This window comes from Vulpes lagopus, chromosome 3, assembly GCF_018345385.1.
Source record: "Vulpes lagopus strain Blue_001 chromosome 3, ASM1834538v1, whole genome shotgun sequence".
NCBI lineage: Eukaryota > Metazoa > Chordata > Mammalia > Carnivora > Canidae > Vulpes > Vulpes lagopus.
The window spans coordinates 75,480,033-75,506,948 of record NC_054826.1 but is presented as its reverse complement, the minus strand read 5'-3'; the positions used below and the strand labels follow the sequence as shown (position 1 = coordinate 75,506,948).

The 26,916-nt window shown below is 40.9% G+C and overlaps 1 protein-coding gene across 10 annotated transcripts in view; it reads right to left on the bottom strand.

Annotated features, from left to right (window-relative positions):
* RHOBTB1 (Rho related BTB domain containing 1) overlaps positions 1-26,916 on the bottom strand; it is a 117,247-nt gene that overhangs the window by 60,935 nt on the left and 29,396 nt on the right. For 4 of the 10 annotated variants that reach the window (XM_041749962.1, XM_041749964.1, XM_041749965.1 and 1 more), the window contains exons 1-2: positions 3,072-3,309; positions 1,024-1,074 (exon numbers count right to left, since the gene is read on the bottom strand). The exons of 1 other annotated variant lie outside the window; for it this stretch is intronic. The gene's annotated coding sequence lies outside the window, so the exon portion shown is untranslated. Of the gene's footprint in view, positions 1-1,023; positions 1,075-3,071; positions 3,310-26,916 lie in introns of those variants that run through there. 5 more of the 10 variants (XM_041749967.1, XM_041749968.1, XM_041749963.1 and 2 more) reach the window with 2 other exon arrangements.

Genomic DNA, 26,916 nt, shown 5'->3' with positions numbered 1-26,916 from the left:
ACGGAGTTGCAAAGTAATCCCATGGAGTGGAAAATGCAGAACTTCTTGTAAACCGTACCACTGACCTTCCAATTCAGCCTTTCGACATGTATGATCTTGATTTATCCTTTAATTTTTCATACATGAATGTTTAATATCTTGCCTTTTAAGTCTTTTTGTAAGATCTTAGGATGGGAGATCCCCTCATAAAAACTTTCTTAAATCTTAGACAGTGTTATTCCAGAAAGTACACACGAAAGCTTATTATCACACCACTTTATTTAAGAGAAGGGTATTTATTCTTTGCACTAGTTGGGCCATTTCATGTTATTATATGAGCTGTAATTACCAAGTTATCTTATGCAAGTCACTTAACCTTTCCTGGCCTCAATTTCCCTACTAGAGAAGAATTTTTCAACTAGAAAGTCTAGGTTTTAGTGTAAGACAGAATTTTTTTTTTAAATCCTATTTCTTCCATTTCCTAAAAGTAGGAATTGAATATATTATCTAACCTTTCTGAATTTCTAACTCTTCACAAGTCTTTTGGGGATCAAGAGAGTAGTTAAACTCCACAGGGTTTTTTTTTTTTTCTTTCTTTTCCAGATGCACAATGAGAACATAAATGTAAAGAATGCAACACATTTTCCCAACTTTGATTCATGCTAAAATATATGTGCTATTATTATATCAAGTTTCTTCCAGCTCTAGAGTGCCAAGATTAGGATAGAAGTAAAATCTTAATTATCAAGCACCCAGATCCTCAGCATCCTCAGTGATTCTGGCATCCCTTTGATCCCCACACCCCTCAAAAAGTCATAAAGTACAAACTGATTCAAGGTCCATTTTAGTACCATTTTACTCACAGAGTAAAGAAAATAATTTTATTAATCATTGAACTTGTGATGTTCATAACTGAGTCCATGAAAAGACGGTAAAGACAAATTGTTTTAAGACAAATGACTGGGAAATCTGTTCTGAAATCCATGTTCAGAATTAGATACAAGGTGTCATCAATCGGTCATAGGTTTGCACAGAGACACTGACCTGGCTTTCTGGAAGTGAAGAACAGAACACCCTGCTCACAGCTGGACTTACCTACATAAAAAAAAGAGAAACACCTGTTAAGTCCTACCGCTGCCCAAGAAGGAACACGTAGAGAGCCACTAAAATTTTCACCGCACATTTTTCCCCCTCCACCCCCAAAGGGCAAGAGTTTGCTTCGCTTTTGCTAAATACCAGTGTTAAAGTGGCATTTCTTTGGGTCAAATACATCCCGAAATAGCTAGGTTAACATTTTGTAGCATTTGTGAAAATATATTTCTGAACATTTGGGGATGATACAAAAAAAGCACTTGGCCCAGACCCACGGAAGGGAAAAAGGAAAACCTTCCAGGCATTTTACCATACAGAAGTCAGAGAAGTGGACACACTAACCCTCCAAAATAACATTTGGGGGCAATATTGGTTTAAGTGAAAGGTCAAACGGTTCTAGTTTTTCCTATTAAATTCTATGTGTATAGTTTACAAGTTGTGTTATTGGGCCAACAGCATCAGATTACCTGTGCTTCTATTTTCACCTCTGTGATCACATACAGCCTTACGTACTTAAATTTACACTACCTTCAGAATTTGGGAAAACAACCATCAATGGGCACATTTAGAAGAACGCTGACCATGATTTTATTGCTTCCCAATGATTTTTTCAGTGTTCCCCACCAAGAGGAGCTGGTTAAACCCCTTTCCCACTAGTATGCCTAAATAGGATCCAGGAATCTCAGAGGCAACCTAATATAATAATTTACTGCCTACTCCACCTGCAGAGCAGTAGGCAGACCTTATTTACACTGAAAAGAACTTGTGTTTATTTTCTAGCAACCAGCGACTCTTAGGAATCTACAGTTATTGGAAAGTTAATGTAATCCCAAATTTCTAAAGAGTGTTTGTAAACAAACTTACGAATGTATGTTTAGAAAAGCCTAGAGCTTGCCGAGGTCACACAAACACAGCCTATTGGCTATTCATATCTGCTGATAGTGAGAGGACTTTATACAAAGATGAAAACTACTGATAAGGATATTCTCTTCGGTTTAGAGAGGATCCACAGTACGGTGGAGAGTGTGCAGCACAGCCCTGGTCGAGGATGGGGGAGCCCCAACCGGAGAAACCTCAAGTTGAGCATCTGGCCGGGGTCCAGCAGAACTGCATGAGCAGCACAAGCTGGGGCGAGTTCAAAGTCAAAAAGACTCTTCGTGTCTTAACTTCCTAGAGTTTCCTGGGTCTGGGTGCCTTTGTATATATATCAACCTTCATGCATTTTCTTCATGCATTTTTTCCCCCCCGGCAAATGTGTACAGTCAGCTCGAAAGGCACAGCTTGTGTGCTGACGTGCAAAGCCAAGTCAAAACCCTGCGCTTGGCGCTCCCTTCTAACTTTCTGGCTTGTCCAAGTCTAAATATTGACATTGCTCCTCAGTTGAGATGTTTGATACTGCTGAGGATAGAAGAGGCGCAGCTAAAAGTAGGATCTAATGATATATTTTTGCATGGTTGTGCCTTCCTTCCACTTCCACTTCCTTTTCTTTTTCTTTCTTTTTTTTTTGGAGAGGGCGTTGGATTCCCTAGTCTGCAGCATCTCCCCTCTCCACCCCTCACCCCATTGTTCTCCCCGAGCACACAGACACGCAAGGTAAGGTGTTCTGCAAGCCCCTCGTGGCAGCTCCTACTGTTGTCACGGCAACTCACAACAGACTCCGCGGACACGGGGCTGGGGGTGGGGAGCGCCCGGCTGCTCCCGACGGCGGGTGCAGGCGCCCCGGGGTCCGCTCCGCGCCACTGCTCTCGGCCCCGCGGCACCTCCCCCGCCCGCGCAGCCCCGCGCGCTGAGGGCGCCCGCGGGGCATTTTCTCGGCTCCGAGGAGGGGCGCGGCTGTGCGGGCGCTGCTGGGAACCCCGCGGCCCGCCCGGGTGCGAGCGCCCCGGAGCCGCTGCTCGCCGCCTCGGGGCGCCGCCCCTGGGGCCCGGGGCCGGGGGCTGCGCGGCCGCCGCTCCGGGAAGAAGTTTCATAGCACAGCGCACTCACGACACGGAACCTACCCTGGAGCCGAGCGAGACGCGAGCTCTCTCCGCCTTCGAGGGCTGGGGGCGCGGGGGGGTCCCCGCCACTCAGCAGCAGCCGCGACTGCGCGCGGCCGCGGGCGAGCGGGACCCCTGCGCGCCGCGCGCCGCCCGCCGCCCAACTTTGCACAAAGGCTGCATGGCACGGCCCGGCTCCCGCGCGCTCCCCGCCCGCTCCCCGCGCGCTCCCCGCCCGCTCCCGCCCGCGAGGGGCGCGCCCCGGCCCCCGCCCTCCCGGCCGCTCTCGCCCCCGCCGCGCTCCCGGGCGGGCCCGCCGGGCGGGACCGAGCGCCCGGCCCCAGCTCCGCCGCCGCCGTGGCGGCCGCCGCTCGCGCTGTGACGTCAGCAGCCTCCGCGGCTATTTATAGCCACGCGACTGGGTTTCATTCATGAAACCGGGGCCTGGCGCGCCGTGCGCCGGGGCGCGGGCGGCGAGGGGGCGCGGCGGCGAGGGGGCCCGGCTTCGCGCAGCCCCGGGACGCGCGGCCCGGGCGGGGGCGGACCACGCGGGACCGCGGCGGGGGCCCGACCCTCCCCCCGGGGATCGCCGCCGCGCCCCGGCCCCCAGCGCCCCGCCCGCACCCCTGCAGCCGCCGGCCCGTGGCCCCAGGCTCGGGAGAAGTGAGTTGGGCCACTAACCGGCTGGGCGGCAGGGCTCGTTCCCCCAGGAGCTGGCCGGCCGCGGACTCCGAGGGAGGACATTGGCTTTTGTTTCAAGCGAGCCCAGCTGCTGACTCAGGGCTGCGTTAGCCCAGCCTCCTCCTCTCCTGGGAGGCTGCACGTGCCGGCGGGCTCCCCCCTCTGGGTTACCTTCCCCGGTGACTCGGGGCCCCCGCAGCGGGCAGGGGGCAGGGGGCGTCAGCACCACCTGGCCGCACCCCCCCCCCCCCCCCGTGCCCAGAGGGGATTGACAACCTTCTGCAAATGGCCGAGTGAGGGAGTGAAATTGGCTTCGGGCGCTCTCGGCTTGAGAGCCCAGGACGGTCCATCCCTCCTGGCGAACTTTTCTCCCTCTTCTAGGCCGACAGTGACCTCTGAGGACAGGCCCCGGGGTCGTCTGCACGTTGGCATGCATTCACACAACAAATACTCATTGCCTGCCCGCCTGTCAGGTACCCTGCTGAGCCCTAAGAAGGTGACCCTGCACCCAAGCAACCCTTGTCCTGGCCCTCAGAGGGTTTCCAGACAGCCTGCCGACATTACTGTGCCTTAAACCTCCTAACCCCCAGCCTGTATAGAGAGGCAGCTGGGGCATAAAGGTATGGATGTGTCCAGCTACCTCAAGGAATTCATTCACTTAGTGAACCTGTGTACCAAGGGGTTACACAGATGGCAACAATGTGTCCTCAGTCCCCGAGGAATTCTCAAGGACTGTGTTCCTGAGGTGTTGGAGGGCTGGAGAAAAGGGAGCCTTTAAAGGGCCCCCTGGTTGGGTTGTCATCCCCCACTGAACCGTCTTTGGAAATGGGAGTTCTGGGTCCACCCTCTTGGATGCCCAGAAGACGGTAGTGAAGAGGCAACCAGAAAGGTCTACTCTAAGAACTTCAAGACACAGACATGAGGGGGCAATCATTTCCTTGGTGCAAAACAAACTTCTCTTGGTTTATTTAAAAGGTGACCCCGTTTAAAGAGGTTTAATCAATATAGATTCTTTTCAGGAACACATTTCTTCAGAAAAGTTAATTAACCCTGCTCATTCCTAGCAATCACTCCTTTTAATTGCAAGCTATTTCTCTTCAAAGTGCCCTGGGGCTAAGAAATAGGGTAGAAATCCAGAAGAAATGGGAATTATTGGGACGCCTGGGTGGTTCAGTGGTTGAGTGTCTGCCTTCCGCTCAGGGCGTGATCCCCGGTCCTGGGATCAAGTCCCACATCGGGCTCCCTGCATGGATCCTGCTTCTCCCTCTGCCTCTCTGTGTGTCTCTCATGAATAAATAAATAAATAAAGTCTTAAAAAAAAAAAAAAGGGAATTATCATGTATTACGGCACTCACATGTGGCAGGCAACAGTCTAGGAGGTTTAAAACAATCTTCCCAATTAATACAGCAACTGATGAGGTTCCTGCCTTTCTTCACTTTCTTTCATTTCCTCAGTTATAAATTTAAGAGTTAAGTGGCATGCCTAAGCAGCAAGCAGGTGCTAGGATCAAAAAGACACTTATACAAATACCCATAACTGGAAGGCTATCCTATGCCATCCACTCCCACGGAGCACCGAGAGGCTCACTTCTTTCAGACGATGCTTCTTCTGTAGGGCCCAAAGAACAAACAGTCATCACGGAACTACCCAGGTTGATGCCTATATCTGAGGGACACTGACAGGGTGAACTTTTAGGAGAATAAAGTGGTGTAAACGGTGATCCACATAAAGCAGAGGAAAAGTCACTGTTCTACAAAGTCCTTCCAAACAACAGTAGTGGTCTGAGGAATAGATTGTCTCAATGGTGCTTTGTAGCCCCCAAATATTACACATAAAACCCCTGATTCTGGAATAGTGGAAGAAAATGAGCATAAAGCACAGACTCTATTAATGCCTACTGGAAAGGAGAGAAAAGGAATAATACAAAGAATCCCCTGAGTCACTGCCACAAATGTATCCTTGTTCTCGTTATTACCGTAAAATAATCCACATTTGCATACTCAAATTGTTGCAAGCTAATAAAATCAATACCATTAGCTTTTAATAAATATTCAAAATTGGTACTTAAGCTTAATTAAACCAACACTGTGTATTTAAACACTTTTGGGATTGTGATGCACAAAAGCAGTGTAGAAACTTTTGACTAGCTTTAATGGTAAATATTTAGCAAAGTCATAGTACTAAAAAAAATTTCCCACAATCAAGACACAGGACTGTTCCATTATCACAAATGAACTTCCATATGCAATCCTCTTTGTATTTGCAGCCCCTCAGAACCTTAATCTGTTCTCAGTCTCCAGAGTTTTGCCATTTTGAGACTGTTACATGAGTGGGGAGCACACAGTTGACTTTTTTTTTTTTAAACTAAGCATAATAATGCCCTTGAAGTTCACCGATGGTGTGCTTGTATCACTAGCTCATTCCTTTTTATTATTGAGTAAATTTCTATTATATGGATGTAGCAGAATTTGTTCATCCATTTATCCATCGAAGAATGTGTGTTTCCAGTATTTTGCTATTACCAGTAACATTTCTGTAAACATTTGTATATAGATATTTGTATGAACATAAGTTTTTATTTCTTTAGGATGAACACCAAAGAATACATTGTTGGGTCATAGGCTAAGAAATTGTCAAGCTATGTTCCAGAGTACCATAAACATCAGTGGTGGCACTAATGTGTGAGTGGTCTAGTTTCTGCATATTCTCACCAGCTTTTGTTATTATCACTATTTTTTTAAATTCACTTGCTCAGTAATTTTGCAGGGACAACTCATTGTTTTAATTTTCATTTCCCTAATGGCTAATGATTTTGAACATCTTTTCTTGTTCTTTTTTGCTATCCACATCTCTTTTTGCTGAAATATCTGTTCATGTCTTTGGCCTATTTAATAATTGGATTATTACCTGGGTGGGTTTTTTTTGTTTTTGTTTTTACTATTAGGTTTTGAGAGTCTTAAAAAAATATATCCTAGGATCAAAGAATTTTCAAAATGCAAATTAAATAAGACCTCGAGATAACTCTATTTTCAATACTTGTTCAACATTTCTGTTGCCTTCAGTTTTATCGAGAATGTTCTCAGACACATAAATCATCCTCAAGTACTTACCTAAAAGTCCAATAGAGCGTTTTCAGGATTATTTTATACACCTGCACTTCAGCGGTGGGTAACAGACACCTACAGAACCGCCGGCCCGTGGCTGCAGCCCTCCCCCCCCCCGGGGGGGGGGCGAGGTCCCGCCTCCGCGCAGGCGCAAAGGCTCCTCCAGGGCACCTAGGCCGCTGGCTTGTTCCACAGGCCCCACGGAATAGGGCCACCTCGGAACTGGGTCTCTTCCGCTTAGGATGCAGAATTTGGTGTAGTCGTTGGCTGTTTAGAGGACAGTGTCCTGGGTGGCGAGGTCCACGGGCAAGCACGACCAAGGCTTGAGCACGTGGAAGAAAAGTTCAACCATGTGCCCGTTTTGAAGTATAGATGCATTTGCTAGAAATATCTTAAAACACAGCTGTTGGAGCAGATTCCTGAAGTTACCAAGGTGGCTTCTGTACAGATGCAGTGGGTGGAGGCAGAATTGGTCTGCTGGCCCACCCTTTTTTGGGGTTTTCTGGCTTTTACAGAACCCCTCCTGGACTCTAGAGCAGAATGAGGGCTCTGGGCCCTGGACTCAAGCAGTGGGTTGGTGGCCGCTTGCTTGTGCAGACCACCTCGCGGGCCAGCTCCAGAACTGCGGCTCCAGCTCCTACCGCCGGGCAGCGGGGCAGGTGTAAAGCGCAGTCCCAGCTAATGGTGACAGGTAAGTGAACTGACTCTGTTCCCAGCTAATGGTGACAGGTAAGTGAACTGACTCTGTTCTGGGGCTCTTCATTCATGCTAAGCATTGAAGGTTCAAAAAAGAAATGACCTGACCCTCCTGGGACCTCTGTGTCTCCCGAGACATGTCCTTGTATTCGGGTATTCTGGTGCTGGGGTAGCTGCTTCTCCTCTTGGAGGAGTCCAAGACTACTCTGGGGCCAGATGTTTTCCAGCATTCCATATGCAGAGGGAGATAGGGCCCTTCCCCAGCTTCCATGTAGTTGATATATCAACAGCATGGAAACACCTGCCATCATGAACGCTTTCTGTCCCAAATATGACAGGCAGGCAGGCTTTGTGTGAATCTGTGTGTTTATAGCTTTTTCACCTGGGTAAGACTGAAAACCCTTAAGTCCAACTGATGAAACTGTGTGGGTTTTTGACTACTTGGGAATTTACCTTGGGTGTTACTCAGACCAGTTCTTGAGATCTCTGAAACTTCTCTTTTCTGTTCACTACTGTTTTGGGGACTCCTGAGCTAGTCTTGGTTGTGGGAATCAACTGAAAAAGATGTCTTTTACCTGAAAACAGTAAGTGGATAGGAACTCTTAGTTTTGAGTTTGTAGTTATCACTGTCAGTCCTAATTTAGTCTATATGAGAACCTTTTTCTAAGGCACCATTTAAGTATAGATAGATTTAGAAAATATGGATAGATGGATGGACAGATGAATACATGGATACTCAAGATAATCTAGTGGATCCAATCTTGGGATTCTTGTGATTAGCCTTTTTTTTAAAATAAATTTATTTTTTTATTGGTGTTCGATTTGCCAACATATAGAATAACACAGTGCTCATCCCATCAAGTTCCCCCCCCTCAGTGCCCGTCACCCAGTTGTGATTAGCCTTTTAAAGGCAAAAACACTAAATGGTGTGTGCATTTTAGTTGTTCTATGATGGCAAAAAGATTTTTCAAATTGGAGTTCCTATTTTACCAGGCACTAATGGATATAGGTTCTGTGCTGGAAATTTACACAAAGGCATTCTTTTCTTCTAGTAAATGTATTTGTCCAGGTTTCCATAAAAATCTTTTCTGTATGGGGGCGCCTGGGTGGCTCAAGGGATTAAGCATCCTGCTCTTGATTTTGGCTCAGGTCATGATCTCAAGGTCCTGAGATCAAACCTCGAGTAGGGCTCCACGCTCAGCGGGGAGTCTGCTTTTCTCCTTCTGCCTCTCCTTCTGCTTCTCCTTCCACCTGCTTAAGCATTCTCTGTCTAAAATAAATAAATAAATCTTTAAAAAAATCCTTTCTGAATAGATCCACTTCATTATGTTTTCTGTTGGATTAGGGTGAGTTTGGTAAAAATGTAATTTTGCAAGCTTCACAAATCTAGCTACATTCTTCTTCCTATCAAAATTTCTCTTACCAAGATGGTGTTCCACTGGGCTAGCTCAGCATGTGTAAGGGGAGGTAGTAAACAGCTTTTATGGTTACCCACATGTTTTTGTTTAGTATGGGGTTACTAATTGGAAAACATGTGTCACACCTTTAGAAAGAAGAAAAACACAACAAACTAATGCACAATGTTTATCTTTGATTTTTAAAAGTAAAATATGATTTTTAAAGAGAAGTATAATTCTTTCATAAAAATATGAAAACATATATCTCTAGAAAGAAGGAAAACACAGCAGTCTAATGCACAATGTATATCTTTGATTCTTTTAAAAAGGAAAAATATGATAAAGAAATCTGCATGTGAATGGGACATTTGTTTCAGGAATAAGCTCTATTCCTGATATTAAAAATGTGTTAATTTTACCTAATTAAAAATAAGTGACAAGATTTATGTATCATAGCATATTTAAGGCTATCTTGCCTGACCAACTGTTTCTTACAAAAAATACCAAACTGTGTTTCTCTTTGTGAAAAAGGTGAAAAAAAAAAAAAAAACTCCTCAAAAATAAAAAAAACAAACACATTAGGTAGTGGAAACGGTAGGAAAATAGAATTGTATTTTGGTTACCCCACTAACTATATAATTTTATAAACCATGTAATTCTGTGCTAGTCCCTTAATCCATTGCATCTCAACGTTCCATATATAAAATGAGGCTAAGAATCATAACTTTCTAAAATGTTGTTAAGAGGACTAAATGAAAAAATGTTTGTGAAAAATGTAAACTGTGAAGCTGTACACATGCTGGTAAATGTGAAAATGGAGTCATTATGAGGCCGTTTAAAAATACTGTGCCCCATGGGGTACCCCTTGATTTGCAAGTATCAAAGATCAATCATAGAGGAACTATATCATTCCCGTAACTCATCTCCCAAGTGCTGACTCTAAGTATTATACATAATAGCCTCCACCAAATTCTGTCTATAAGATAGAAAGTTTAATATTTGAGATTTGACTTTTTTGCTCTGCCAGTGACTTGCAATTGCTGCATTTTCTCCCATCTGTAGAAGTGAGCTAAACTACATGCAGAAACTAGAAAAATAAATGGAGTAAACACACACACACACAGCCCATTTCAGAAGAATAATTCCAACCTATGTGCATATCACATTTTTCTGCTTACCCAACATCTCTAATCTACGTGTCACCTAATCTTCATGACAAGCTTGGGAATTATCATCTCAAGTATGGGAGAAGGAAAATGAAGTTTCCTAGAGAGTGACTTGCTATCTGTGAGTAGAGGGAGAGCAAGAATTCTTTCTAACTCAGACTTCTAACCCTGATTGTCAGACCATATGAAAGTAACTATTCTGAGGTAATTTAGTGCACGGTACACTAACTTATGTATAGATACCCACTTTATTTTTATTTTTTAATTTTTTTTAAATTTTTATTTATTTATGATAGTCACAGAGAGAGAGAGAGAGGCAGAGACACAGGCAGAGGGAGAAGCAGGCTCCATGCACCGGGAGCCCGATGTGGGATTCGATCCCGGGTCTCCAGGATCGCGCCCTGGGCCAAAGGCAGGCGCCAAACTGCTGCGCCACCCAGGGATCCCCTAGATACCCACTTTAAAAGGAATATGATTATTTTAGAAACACCAGTGACTGGAAGTCAACTCACCAGTCAGCTTCTAGGAAAAAGCTGGTATTTTTTTTCTTAGTTGGTATCAGCTGCCTTTTCATAATGGTTCCTTATCTGAAACACCGAGGGGCTGACTTTTTGCCCTGGAGACGAGAACATCTGTCCTCATGCGCACAACCAAGTCTCTCCTGAGTTCTGTAAATATTTAGTCCAATGATCTTTAATTTACCACATGGTAAACCCTTTATGGACAAATAGTTAGCTGTATCACATGTGAGTGAAATAAGCAGTAAAACAGGTTAAGATCAATATTGAAGGAGCGCAAGCCCTGAGTTTATAAACATACCCTGAGGACTCCTGGGGTCAGACACAAAATCTCACTTCCTATCCTTGTGTCAGTCTTAAAAAAAAAAAAAAAAAAAAAAACTGAGTTGGTGCAGATAGGCATAGAAGTGTCATTATGTTTCCATCCCCACAGAACGTGAACAGCAGTGTGGGCAAGAAAGCCCACAGTGGAGGGTTTTTAGTGATGATAAATGATAAAACTTGTACAAGACACCTTAGTTCTTACTTCTAACTACTTATATATACAGGCCATCTAAGTTACTTACAAAATAGCTGCAATTTTAAGGGAAAACTCTTCTTCACGGTTTCATTTGTTCTACTGTAATCACTGCCAACATTCATGAAAAGGCGCTTTGACATCATGAAAATGTTTTGCAAAGATTAAAGTGTAATAATAAACAAGGAGGGTACTAGCATGCACAAATAACAATAATAAACACCAAGATCGCCACCAGACCTTTTAATCCATAATTGTATTAGTGAGTAGTGAGTAAGCACCCACTATGTGTGGGGCATGGTGCTAAATGCTTTCACTCTCACATTAACTCCCTACAATGACTTTATGAGGGAGACATCACTATCAGCTCCATTTTATAGAAGAGGAAACTGAGGACCCAGAAAGGTCAGGTCTTTTGGCAGAGGTCAAACTCTTATTTAAGTATTACTCATTTTAAAATAGAAACTCCTGATAGAGAAAGATTCTACTTTCATATAATTAGCACATCACACTTAGGACTCCTTATTCATTCAAAGTAATGCTGATTACAATGTAAGACATTGCATTGTGTAATTGGAACACTGATAGATTACAGCTTCTCTAAACTTTGACATCAAACTCAGGTAAACTACCTCAATACTTTGTATTTTAGAAACCCCTCGTAGGTTAAAGGTTGAGTAGAACTGAAGAAAGCTCATCTTTATGAGATGACAACTTTGGAATTCACGGGGTCCTTGGCCAATACCTGGGGGTCAGGTGTCTATGAGAGATATGACCTCACCACCACAATGTCACAGAAAGCACATAATTTATGGAAAAATACACAGTGCAATCTCTAGTTCATTTCTTGATATTTCTTGAAAGTAAATTATTGCTCTACTTCCTAATGGAACGTGCCATAATGGTTTCACCCTGTGCCAGCAATGTCATGTTGGTGAGATAAGAAGGGAAGTTTATATAGAAGAAAATTCAGCCCATTTTAACAGATGATGTGATTATGAAGGATGATTTAAATATATGGGTAATACAGATAAGGCAGAGACTTAGACTCCTAGTAAGCATATCATTCTCAATTACCAAGTGATATTGATGTTTGAATATCCACATCTATCTAGTGTGGATATCTATCTCTATCCACATCTATCCATAAGAATTCATTAGTTTGAAAGTAATACTTCTTTCTTCCTAATTCCTAAATCTGGAATCCCTGTTGAAGACCCTATGTCCCTCACTTGTTTCTCTAAGTTACATGACGCCTGAAGGGACAGTGGTATTTGTGTGGGGTCCAATCCAAACATCTCCTTTTACTAGTAAAAGTGATATATCATCTACTGTGAATATAGGTAGTTCTGCTTTCTATAATACAAAATTATTGCTCTTATGAGCACTACTGCTTGTACCATTAGATTATTGCTGGGCTTGAAGCTTTTTCCCAACAACGCACTTGAGGTGGCTTATGGATGAAAACAGGCATATGTATCCTGCACAATAGTTTATAAATAGAAACACTAGGCACACAAAAGACACTCTGGTATTCTTTCTAAATTTGCACTCTTGCATACTATACAGTAATGGGAGACTGAGACCCTGGGAGATATTGAAGTGTCTTCTGAATGATAAAGGAAACATTAACTTCTATCTAGTATAGTTGAAGCTTTAAATTTATTCTAATGTATTCCATTATATTATGATTTTATTAAACTTCATTACTAAAATGTAGCTAACTTAATTAGGTAAACTTAGCTAACTATAAATCAGAACATTTGATTAACTAGTTCGTCATTTTTTTTTTTTTAGCACTGCCAAATATAGTGAAGAACAGTAAAGATGGCCTTGTTGTGAGTCCAGTCCATTGGTTTTGGAGTCAAGTAACAAGAATTCCAGACTATAGTTAATCAACTCTTTGTGGGAGGATTTCCTTGGGCAAGGCAAGTAACCTCTGTCAGGGCTCAGTTTCCTCATCTGTAAAATCAAAAGTCTCAAACTGGGTGAAAGTTTATGTTAGTCTTGAGTTCTATAGTGATGCCACTATTCATGTTGAAATTATTATGAAAAGACCATAGTTATATTTCAAGAAACAAATTTGGCAAGCATTGCATGACTTCCTTGCATGTATTTATTATTAAATTAAATTGAGTTTTTTAAATTGCTAATAGCCCTCATTTGGCTCAGAGTTAGGGTTGCCAGATAAAATACAGGACACACATTCCAGTGTGTTGTGCAATATTTGGGACTTACTTATATTAAAAAATATTCATTGTCTGAAATTCAAATGTAACTGGGTCTCTTGTTTTTATTTTAATTAATTAATTAGCTAAATCTGGCAATGTAATGGGTTGGAAAGGGTGAGGAACAGGGAGAAAAATTAGATGGGAGGAAACTAGACGAAAGCATTTTTGTAATTATCGAATAGTGAATTTAATAGTAAATAGGAGATAAATTAATCAAGCAGCATTTCCCAAAGTATATATATTCCTATTGGACCAGCCCTGAGTGAAACTCTGTTAATAAAGGGGACTAGTCATTTATTTAGTTATAAATGATCAAGTAAGTTTGGGAAATACTTTGTATTTTATCCTCTTCTTTAAATTATGGTTCTTATTGCAAGACTTCTCAAGATGTTTATGTGTGACAGTAAATAATGTATTGATAGGAGGGAAGAAGTCTGTGTTGAGCTGTCCATACTTATTTGATGAGGGAACCCTTCTTTTGATACTAGAATATCAGCAATCCAGTGTTCCACTGAATACAGTTTGTGAACATCACAGTAAATAATAGAAAACAGTGGGTAGGGTCGTTCATTCCAAAGAACTTAACTTGGAATCTTCCTTCTGATTAGGCAGACATGTGGGTCACTGTGGTCAATTATTCAAGGAGTAGCTGTCCTGGGTTACCCCAAACCACAGATAATTGCCAGCTACCATTACATAGCACAAATAAATTCATTGAAACTGCCAGTCCAGTGTATGCCAGCAGTGCTGATTATAAAACATTGTAATTATTTAGGGAAGCATAGAAGCAGTGACCCACTATTAGAAAGCATTCTTAGTCTAAATTTGTGGTCGATAACTTGTGGTCAGGGATAGATACTCAGAAGGGTCTAGTTTTTGATTTCAAGGGAGATAGGAACCCATATCTGCACCAAGTTTGTCTGTTGTTTGAAAAAGAATGTTGCTATTTTAAACATTTAAGTGCATGCTATCATGATTGATGCAGTATTTTTCATTTAAACATGTTTTTAAATTCATAACAGTTTTTAGCCATTAGTTTTCTCAATGGACACACTGAACAACTCTCATGTGGGATTCTACAAAAGTTTTATAGTTGGAACTCATTTGTTTATAGGCTGGCAGTTCTCCTTTGAGTGACTTCAGTTGTTCCCAAACAATTTGGTGCTGTGGTGTAACCGCTGCATGTCTTAGGAGTCAGCTCAAATTCTGTCCTCCTTGCATCTTCAGAGCCAACTGGAATCAAATGCTAATTGATATTGAGAATGCTAAAATGGAGGTCCAAGTGAGTAAGCAGGTAGAAAGGAAAAAAAAAACACCACAAAGTTTTTGGATTGTCACAAATTTAGTAGTCTAGTTCTGAGTAACGGAAAGAGTATTCTTAATTTGTCCAATGGTAATAACACAACAGTATTTATTGAACGTTTACTCCACGGCTACATACTGTTCAGTAAACATGCTTTGTCTCATGTAACCCTCACAGCAATCCTAGGAGGTACTATTCTTCACTTATACAGGTGGGAAAGCTGCAGTATAGAGAGGTTCAGTCACTTGTATAATCATGTCCCTAGGAAGAGGAGTTGGAAGATTGACACTCTAAGTCTAAATTCAATCCCAAATTTAAAACCGTAGTACAGTATTGCTGCAAAGTAGGACTTACTGTGAGCAGACACCACTTGTGAGTGTATTTTCTGTGCTTTGCCAGACCAGACACAGATTTCACTGTTAATCGGATTAAAAAGTCGGTAATTGGATGCTCAGAACATGTGGTTAAAAGACTCAGTACAGGGAACAAAAAGGCTAATGCCAAATTAAAGGAAGTGGAAAAGTCAAGCACCTCTGAGGAAGAAATCATAAGGAACTTGACTTGATTCCATTTTTATATGCATAAAGCTGAAGTCTGAAAACATTTAGTTTCAAGCACAGTGTATTACATATTATAAAGAATGCTAATGCAATCCTAAGTTTTCTGAAAAATGTTAAACTCTCTTTTAAAAACCAACATTTCTGAACTGGCCATCTTGCAAAGGAAACTCAATAGCTCTTAGTTTTAAAAGCATTTGGGGCTTTGATATTACACAGGTCAGAGGAGCTACATTATTTTTATTTGATGAGTAAGCATAACTAGATCTTTAAGGCAAAACTTGGAATTAAATATTGTCTAGATATGGATTTCTAAAATACTTTTTTTTTCAGAAAAATCTCACAAAATATTAACCAGTGACCATATCTTCAACAGAGAAGGGTGGGAGTGCCTACTGAAATGGCAGCACACAGAAGGGACCACTCCTGCCTCTGAGTGGGGGAGGGCATCAGAATCTTCCAAGAAATGTCCTAGAAGAAGCATCATTTATGTTAAGTCTTGAAGGATGAAAGGAATTCTTGCCATTGGAGAAAGAGGTAAGCAGGAGAGTCATTCTGTGCAGAAGGAAGAGCATTCGGAAAGTTCTGACAATATGAAAGAATACGATAGTTTTAAGTAATTAATTAAAAGTAGTCTGTGTGGCCATGGTGCAAGGTGAAGTAACAAAAGATTGCCCAGCTATCCAAGCAAACAGAGGCCTTGGCTATCACTCTAAGAATTTTGCTTAAGGACACAGAAGCCATATAAATGATTTTTTAATTGTACTTAAATGAGGTATAATTTACATACAGTAGAAGGTCTACAACTTATGTTCAATTACTTTCTCAGAAAAGATTTATTTATCTGAGAGAGAGTTGGGGGAGGGGTGAGGAGAGAAGGAGAGAGAATCTCAAGCAGACTTCTCACTGAGCATGGGGCCCAACTCGGGGCTCGATCTTATAACCCTGAGATCATGACCTGAGTAGAAATCAAGTCATTGCCTAGCTGACTGAGCCCCACAGGCACCCCTACTTTTATTATATGTAAATACCCTTGTGACCACCACCTGAATCAAGATGAGGCCAGCACTAATCCTCATGACAAAACCTGATAGGACATCCTGAGCACAGACCCACATATCCTGAACAAAATATTAGCAAATAAAAAATATTAGCAAATCTAGCAATTTAACAAAGGACAATAATACATCAAGACCGAGTGGACAGGAATGCAAGGTTAGTTTCACATTCAAAAACCAATAAAGTAAATGACCATATTAGTAGAATTGAAAACCATAAGATCATCTCAATAAATACAAAGTAACTGATAAAATTCAATACCTATTCATGATGAAACTTTTTATCTGAGTATTTAAAGTAAGGGAAAAGCATGGCCAGATCAGTGTTGTTAGAAGACTTTTTATGAAGCAATCACAGTTCTTGGCCTCAGAATAGGGAGAATGACATTTTCTAGGAGAAGTTTCTAGAGATATGGGAGAAGCAAAATCTGCAGACATTCAACTTCACCATTTGAGGAACTGTGCCAAATGCTGACTGCCAAGTGAGCAATAGATTTACTCCAGACCTCTTTCAGAGCTATGTAGACCAGCATAGGACTCAGACAGAGTCCATTGAAAATGTGATTGCTCTACACATCACAGGCAGCAGTGCTAATGGATAATGCTTACATGTCTCTGAGCTTGGTTGTTGCATGCTGAAACAGAAATGAGACAGAATAAAAAGCTGAAGAGCTCAGGTCTATAGTGATGGCTCACAGCAATAAAGACTCAGTGCAAACCTGAGTCCTGGTTTTGTCCTCCACTCTTTAGCTATGTGCCCTGTAGAAAGACAGGTTCCTCCTCTAGGTCTGTTTCTGTGTCTGTGAAATACATGGATTAATCTACGTAGGGCCACAGAATACATTAGATCTAGGTGTCAGTCCTGACTCTAGCCTTTACCATCTCTGTGACTAGTGCCTCAGTTTCTACATCTGTATCATGAAAAGAAACCTCAAAGTGTTTCTCTGGAGATTAAATATGCTCATGTAAGTGGAGCTCTTAACACATTCACTGAACATATTGAGCTCTCAATAAAAGTAGGTGTTATTAATGTTTTTAAGAATTAGCTATTAGGCTTTAAAATGCCATAATGATAAACAGGAGACTGGAAATACTAATTTGTTCTGACATGGAGATTGGTAGGTGTTGTGGAAAGCTTTGAAATTCTGTGTAGCCTGCCTGTCATCACAGGTGGTACGGTAAGAAGCTTGATAATTTTAGCAGGAAGGAAAACAGAAGGGTAGATATTCTTTCATGATTTAATCTTGGTAATGTACCAATGATTTCATTACCATGTGCAAGAAACTATGATGGCATTTCTTATACTCTGATAAGTACTAAGTGAAAAATCTAATTAAATGATGCATCCATAGCATTTCCATAGAATGTAATTAATGTGACAACCAGAGTCCCCTACTGATTATGGTGGTGAATTTAATCAAATAGTATGTTTACCTAAGTAATCCAACAAAGTTTGACATCCATGGACAGACATGTGGTTTTTGCCCAGTTGTAAGTAAGCTGCTCACAAGAACTAGTTCTCTAAGGGGAACTAGAAACTTAATGATCTGCATTTGCAACTTTACATACTATATCAAATAAATGACTGCTTTTTCTGAGAGTCATTTTCATAGTGTCCATCTGAGAGTTTGAACTGCTTGGTTGGACCATCTATTCAAACTGAAAATATTCACAAGAGAGATTTAAATAATATTACTTTTGGATCATGCCCCTATCATACATTGGATTCTTTCTTATTTATAGGCAGTCGTAGCCCAAGTCATGAAAAACTTGTGATGACTACAGTTGGATGGCATTTTCTGTGGTCTTTTGGGCAGTACTGGTGGCTTGGCGATTTCCACAGGCCCGTACCTTGGGTGCTGTTGGCTCCTACTCCCTTGCTTATCACTTGCACTAACCATGAACTTGCCATTTCAGGAAGACACCCTGTCACCATCGTGTCCCGGCTCTGAGAGCAGGATTGTGGAGTCTTTTTCAGGCTTCTTTCTGTAGCCCTTCCTCATTTTTTTATTGACTTGGGATCAGGTTTATGGGTAAGGGAGTCATAACTCTGTTCTGTACTCAGAGAGTCGAGTGTGCTTTACTCAGGCCCTCTTTTTCTTATAACCCTTCAGTCAACCCAAGAATGGGGAGACGCAGCTGCCTTTCTTAGAAAGCCCTGGGGCTTCCTAGTAATCCAGGAAGCCCCAGGGCCTTCTACTCCTAGACTTTCACACAGTTCACTGTTGCCACGTGATGTATGCCAGAAGAACCTGTTACTATGTGGTATACACAAGCAAGGTACAACTGGAATCATGAAATTTCAACAGTGAGCCTTTGGGATCCGTGGGTGGCTCAGTGGTTTAGCACCTGCCTTTGGCCCAGGGCATGATCCTGAACTCCCATGATCAGTCCCACATCGGGCTCCCTGCATGGAGCCTGCTTCTACCTCTTCCTGTGTCTCTGCCTCTCTCTCTCTCTCTCTGTGTCTCTCATGAATAAATAAATAAAATCTTAAAAAAAAAAAAAACCTAGAGGACTTCAGTTATCCTCTGTCAATGCTCAAGGGGCACTGTGCCATGCCATGCAAATTACACTCAAAACAGCACACACCAACATCATTTGGGGCATGTAGGAAAATTTATATTCAATGAAAATATGAAACCGTGAGGCAAAAAAAGTCAGCATGGAACTGCCTGACAGAGTTTTAAAGTAGAACAATTAGGGAGTGAAAAGCCCAGATTAGAATAGTGGAAAGAAAAAGTGCTTTTCTGGCAGCAGTGTGACTTTGGAGCTGGGCACACCTGGATCAGAACCCTGACTCCACCGCTCACTAGCTGTGTGATTCTAGGTGTGTTGTTTGGCCTTGCTGGGGCTCTGCTTCCTCCTCCCTAAAAAGGAGACCCATGCGTTGCCTGCACAGAGTACTAGCACTGCTGTGTGTGTGTGTTACATCAACATACAGGCTACCTTGTGAGAAAATGAATGCAACCATTAAATGTAGTGATCATTTATAATGTTTTTAAAAGAACTGGCCATTTTTCTGCACCCGAGATCCAACGGTAGGACTACTGTGAATAGAAACTTTCAAAATAGCCATGTGGTAGAAAAAGTCTGCTGATTATATGCAGTTAGTAGTCTAATTCTTGTTGAAGCCAACATGAAAATCATTCAGTTATCTCTGGCATCCAATATAACTCTTCCCAATAGAAAAAGGAGACAATTTCCTACAACAGATAACATATCAAAATATACACAATGGTTATACATTCCTTTTAAACACAAGCACACAGAAAGAGCAGAGGAGAGAGAAATGATTAATGTTTACCAGTAGCCATTTTATAGACTCCTCTCAAACTGCAAATGCAAAATAAAGTTAGAAGTCTAAATTGGCTCTTATACCTACTCTTTCTACAAACAATTTTTTTTTCCTTTTATGGGAAATTTCCACACCCTTGGGAAGAAGCAAATTACATAGTGCTCTTTCTCCTCCTCGTAAAATGTCTACTGTAAATGTCTAGATCTTTTTCAAACAGTTAAAATTTTCTGTTTTCTTCTAAAGAAGTTTTCCACTTGACAAGTATTTAGAAGCTTATCTGTCCTTTGATAGGTCTTAAGATGATTTACTATAGCTCTGGAAATAACAGTTTGCTTAGTCAGTTCTGGGCAAATAGAAATAGTTTTAAATATGTTATGGTTTCTGGTCCGATTCTAACAGTTTTACTCCCTTCCTGGGTTGGTCATGGCTTCATCATCCTACCTGACAGTACTATGATTCTGCTACTTTTACCTCTTCAAAACAATGTCACTTAAATATCCACCAGTTTCAGCGTACTTAAACAAATTGTCCTTCCTAATCTAGAGTCAGAACATCATAAATGATTATCACACATTGTTAGGACTAAAAGTCCATTTTCTGACATCTCAATAAAGTCTTGGTTGTAATGCAGACCACAGATACAGATATGATGGCAGATTTCTCCCAGGAAATATTGCAAATATGTGTAATTTCCAGCCAAAGTGATCTGCATGAACAAGCAATCACGTAAACCACACCATTTGTCTCCCTAAAAGTTACGGCAGGAATGTTCTCAGGGCCACTCACTGCTGTATAGGTAGACAATTTGCATTACCCTCTGTTCCATACAGAAAACCCAAATGGCTCAGCAAATATTGACTGAATTATAATTCTGACATCATTAATCTTTTTCTTCACATACCTGAGGTGCATGTTGCTCCCAATTTCACAAGATGAAAGTGAATAAATAAGTTTAATCAGCAAATAATCTGAATACAATAAAAGAGATCCCAGAAGATAGATTCACAGGTATTATAAGAGGCTTTTAGGGAACCTTGCAAAAAAGTCTCTTTTGAAAGTTGCACCCTTTGCATAAAAATGTCTCTGAGCAGAATAAAATATTTAAAAAGCAACATTAACTAAAAAAGAAAACTCAGCATCAGAAAAGTGCACACTCAGGCTCTCCCTCCCTCCTTGTTTAGGAAGCTTCCTGTGGTTCGTCATCACCTTTTAAACAAAAAGTTATGTGTTCTGTTGCAACAGGACAAGGATTTCTTCAGACCTGTGGGCCTCCAAAAGAAATCCAGAACATTTGTAAAAGGAGCAAAGATTTTTATGTTACACCACGGCCAGGGTTCGTAGCTAGTTGGGTACATTCCTGTGTCATCCTTCCCTGTATCACGTAATTTAGTATCCCTTTCTTAATTATAAGTTCCCTGCAGTAGTTTCTCTGTTCCACACATTATTAAATGCAGCATCTGATACATGGTTCTTACACAGTTGGTAACTCCTGAGTGCATAAATGAATGAATGAATGAATGAATGAATGAATAGGCATTCAGCAATACTGTGGTTTATTTCAAACCAACTAAAGGAAAAAAACTTTGACTTCTTATCTTTGACACATCTTATAATTTTATCCCAACTGTCTCAAGCCATCGTCCACTCCAAAATGCATGAAAGATGCATGAAAGGACAGTTAGGATGAGTATGTGTGTTAAGGGACATGCACATTCTTTTCTTTCAGTTTGTGCAAAAATATTACTTCATGCAACATTCTTTCCTAATATGTAATGATTTTGCTAGTTAGGTACTCAGAAATAAACACTCAGAAATACCACTGCCAACTGGCTGACAGAAAACAGGTCTGTGAGAAATGGTAAAGGTAGTGGAGTTCAGGCTGGCGCCAGAGGGGATACGGGACTGATGGAAAAATCCTTTCCTGTTTGGGCCACCGCTGCCCTCTAGGGGTCACATGGAACATGAGCAAAGTCTCCACAGCTGCCAGAGATTTGAGCGGACCTTGGAAAATCATCTCATCCATCCACTTTTTATTAAGGAAGACATAATTAAAAACTAATTAAAGTCACGTCAAGGATAGCTTTATAATCCTAAAAAGATGTTTGCGCTGCATGCTTTTCTAGAATTACCTGAGTTAGAGTTACTTTCAGCAGATAAGAAATTCTTTTGTCTCTCCTAATTCTCCTGCAGCATTTTAAACATGTTATTTCTTGTCCTATTAAGAAACAGCTGCTTACTATGACTAACATGTTAGTAACTGTTTATACTTGCAGCTTTTGGGTTTCAATGCCGCAGAAACCAGAAACCCCAGCTCCTTTAGCCCTTTTTTATAAAGTTAGTTTGCTTGGAGGAGAATGTGCAAACATTTCCAAAGTTGTGAAATGGTTACTTATTTCTGGACAAAGAAGCTTCACTAATTCGAAGTGAAGAGCAAAGACCAACTTGTGATTTTTTACATGGCAGGTCCAACTTAAAATTCTCTCAGGTCATTCAAGCTTCTTTATTTAAAACTTGAAACATTGGGGATAATATCTATTATAATCCTACTTTATAGGCAGAAATTAATCTGTTGTTTCATTTCTCAAACTTAAAGGAGAATTTACATGATTAAAGCTAAAATGAAATTTCTGGAAGTAAGTATTCTGCTTTAAGAGAGAATTTCATCATTTTAGGGCAATATTCTGGAAGAATTACTTGTAAAACATCTATTTGTCATGTAGTTGACATTTGTTGAGTGCTCCATTACTCATAAGATACTGCAGTAGGGATTATAGGTGTACAAAGAAGGGTACCATTTAGTTGAGAGTGTAGTTAGAACTACACTTAATGTTATGCAACAAGTACTATGAAATGCCTACATAAAGTATATTTTGTACTAGACATCAGGTATCTTGAGAATAGGGAATTTTGCTCATCTTTGGATTATAGTACCTTGGATGATTTAATTTCTTTTTTTTGATGATTTAATTTCTTAAGTCTAATAGTAGTCCTTTAAGTCTGTGTTATTATTCTCAGTTTATAGATGAAGTAAATTATTCAGCAATTTCTAAGCTGGCACATAGTAGAGATTTAAACCCAAGTGTGTCTTGTATCTGTGACATTACGATTCTTTTCTGCTTATGTGACTAGCATAGCACCTGGCACCTAGTAGGTGTTCAGTAACAATCCGCAAAATAATTAATTGGTGTGTTTTACCTCAGTAGTGTACAATTGACAACACAAGTTTGAACTGCATGGATCTACTTAAACATGGCTTTTTTTTTTCAATAAGTATAGTACTGTAAATGTGTTTTCTCTTCCATATGATATTTTTAAATGATTTCATTTATTAGAGAGAGAGAGAGAGAGAGAGAGAGAACAAGCAGGGCAGAGAGGGGCAGAGGGAGAGAGAGAAGCAGGCCCCCCGATGATCAGGGAGGCCAGTGCCAGGCTTAGTCCCTGGATCCGAGATCATGACCTGAAGCGGAGGCAGATGCTTAACTGACTGAGCCATCCAGGTATCCCTCTGTATGATTTTCTTAATAACATTTCCTTCTCCTTAGCTTACTTTATTGTAAGAATATGGTATATAATAGCTGTAATATACAAAATATGTATTACCTGATGATGTTAATTGGTAAGGCTTCCAGTCAGCAGTAGGCTATATGTGGTTAAGTTTTTGGGGAGTCAGAAGTTATATGTGGATTTTTGATTCTGTGGGGTGTTGGTGCCACTAACTCCTGTGTTGTTCAAGGGTTAACTGTATCCTTTGCCTTCACTTTGGTATTTCAAGTGCTTCAAACAGTATTTGGCACATAATGGTTCTTCAGTAATTAACTGCTGAATGGATGAGTAAATGAAGATTTCTTAGGCAGTCTTTTTTGAGCATTTTCCCACTACCTTAATTGTTATGGTATATCCATAATGGTATAAAAGTCCTAAGACCAAAGGACAAAGTTATTTCGTGAGATACTATATTGACGATAGACTTTCACCAGCTATCCTGGAATTCATTTTCAGGTAAACTCAGGACATCTGATAGGTTATTGACCTGCTTTGTTGGCAATTTTATTGTCTAAAAAAATTGAGAAAATGAATGAAGGAACTGATATTTCAAAAAAGTCTAATTCATAAGGGTGACACTTGCTGGCCATGCAGAAGTAACAGGAATTTTATAGAACAATAAAAATGTAGTTTTAAAAACTGTGATGGGGATAGAAAGCCTGAAAAGTATCAGACAAATATGTCAAATTTATGAGAACAGATTTTTAAAAGTTCAGAGAACAGATTAGAAGAATTCTACAGCATAACAATTTGAAAGTGAAAATGCTTTGAAAAGATTAAGGAGCTTGCAGAAATTCTAAACATACCCCAAACTCTCAAGACCAGTTTTCTCTAGTATTAGGATTATGAGTAATTTCTTTTCAGTTTTACCTCTCTATATTTTTAATTTGTCTATAGAGTAATTTTCAGATGATCAAAGCAATTCTGATTATATTATAATCTATGAAATAAGGTTTATTTTAAAACATGCCATTTCTATCCTGTAGAAATGAGTTGTACATAATTGCGCAACTAAAGATGAAAGAAAGTTGGAGAATACAAAGAAGAAACCCACTCTGGTGATTTTTAGGTGGCCTTTTTTCCAATGTCTGTATTTCTGTCACTTCATTCACTGGGCATATATTTATTGAGAACCTTCTATGTAGCAGCACAGTTCTGGGCACACTGATGTGACCAAGGGCAAGTCCTTGCTCTCAGAGGGCTTATATTCTAGTGAGATAGAAGGACAAATAAACAAATTCCAGGCAGTAGTGGTGCTTTTAAGACAAATACGGCTGAGCAGGAGAGAAAGAGCAACGCAGTGTGGTTTCTTCAGGGAGGTCAGGCAGGCCCTCTTTGAGAAAATGGCCAGTCTTGATCAGAGGCTCAAGTGCTATGAATTGGCCTTGGGAAAAATCAGGTGAAGAGTTGTCCAGAGGAGGATAGCAAATATGAAGGGAAACCCGCAGATAACCTGAGACCTACTGAGAAGAATGTCAGGAAACACATGGTTTCTGTTTGTTTGCTTTCTTGTTGTTGTTATTGTTGTTTTGTTTTTGTTTGTTTGCTTGCTTTTTAAGCTCAAGGAGCATATTGTTCCAATAAAAAATGGATCCACAACTTAGAGGTGATGGTAACACTGATGTATCAGAAAGAGAACAGAATAGTAAGACTTCTATTTTCTTTGTGTCAAGGAGAGACTGGAAATGATAGACTACTGTTGCTGAGAGGGAAGAGAAGATGAATAAGGAGAGGATAAGAGGTTGCTGACATTCTAGATGTTTTCAAGGATTCTCAGTGGTAGGAACCAAGTCCCTGCGCATCACCTTTTTTCAATCCCTTAGAAATGACTGCAACCGTGGGGTAAAGAGATAGTGTTGGTGTTTTTATAATTTTTTTAAAGATTTTATTTATTTATTCATGAGAGACACACACAGAGAGAGAGAGAGAGGCAGAGACACAGGCAGAGGGAGAAGCAGGCGTCTCGCAGGGAGCCCGATGTGGGACTTGATCTCAGGAGTCCGGGATCATGCCCTGAGCCAAAGTCAGATGCTCAACCGCTGAGCCACCCAGGAGTCCTATAATTCTTTTGAGTAATCTCAATTAATTACCAGGATTTTATTGAAATGTGAGATTTGGTCATCATCACCTACTTAATAAGCTTGTTCCACCTGAAATTCTCCTTTCCTTGTGGCTTAAATTTCGTTAAGGAGTCTGATAAAAGGAGAGGTGTAGGTTATATTATGCTAGTAGAGGAGGGACCAGGTCCTAAGAGAATTGGCCCTGGCGGAAAAACAGGAGCAGAGGAACAGAAAAAGGGAGCAGTGCTAAGGGAGCAGAGGTATGAGGCCTCAAGGAACCTACTTGAAAACATCCCTCCCATCCCCAAAGCCCTGCTTCACCTTCCTCTTATAATTTTTAATGTCTCCACCCGTTTCTCTCTCCCCACCCCCAAACAATTCAACTATGGTTTTCTCTGAGCCTCAGCAGGAATACTCATGCCCAGATGTATCCAGGTGAAATCCAAAGGGTCCTTCTGGAAACCTGGGGCATGTCATTTAAAATCACAGGAATAAAATTTGGAGGGGTGTTCAGTAAGTGTGGCATGTGAGTCAAAATTCTGATGTAATGTATAAATGAATATGGTCTTGAGACATATGTGATTCTTATTTCAGAGTTTTATTTTTTCCTCTTTTTAAAATATTTTATTTGAGAGAGAGAGAGAGAAGTGAGTGTGTGTGTGGGGTGGGGGAGAAGAGGGAGAGGGACAAGCAGACTCCACGCTGAGTGCAGAGCATGAAGTAGGGCTTGATCTCATAACCCTGAGATCATGACCTGAGCTGAAACCAAGAGTTGGACGCTTAACTGACTGAGCCACCAGGCAACCCCCATTTCAGAATTTTAAAACATGAATATAACCACCAAAATACCAAGTTTTGAGTGCTTTGATTCTTGAAAATAGTAGGATTCCTCTTATGTTCTAGACACTGTGCTAGGTTCTAGGGACAATGAATAAGCTGAGGTCCCTGTAGCAAATTAATCCTGCAAAATCACTGTTGACCATTTTTGAGGTACTGCAGAAAATAGGAAAAGTGTAAGTTGGCAAATTGGCAGAAACAGAGGATTGGCAAATGTGGATCTGATTTTCAAAAGGGGGAGGGGGCAGTTTCTTAAAACCTACATTTCAGTGAACCTCAAATAACTGTGGTAAGGCTCACAGCCAGATTCCAAATGATTTACCATGGAACAGAAACAAGATCGTATAGATAATGAACATCATTTCCTTCTCTGAAGGGTTAATGGACAAACCGATGGGGGTAACTAGGATATCTGCTGAGGCATTGCAGAGCATCCTTGTCGCTAAGATGGAGATATATGTGCTAGAAATCCAGGGTGTTGGCAATTTGTTGAATAGCCATACCTATAAGGTACAAATGAATGATCAATGGGTGTCTGGAAGGACATTTCTAATGGTGATGCCTCAGTCCTTTTATTGTCAACACTTAAAAAGATAGGTATTAAAATAGAGAATATGCTAGTCAGGTTTACTGATGACACAAGTTAGGATTTTACATAGTGAGATGACAGGATTAGAATACATTCTCCATTCCAAAAGAACAAAAAAAATCAAAGTTGATGGGATGGAACAAATTTGGTGGCGTAACATTAAAGGAAATAGATGTCAACTATGATGGTCAAAAACAAAGAGACAAAAGCCCAGCTACACAGGTAGAGGATGGGGTGCATGTGATTTTGCTTAGATATTTGAGAAGCACTTAGGAATTTTAAGTATCATTCTGATAGAGTTGCCACAAAA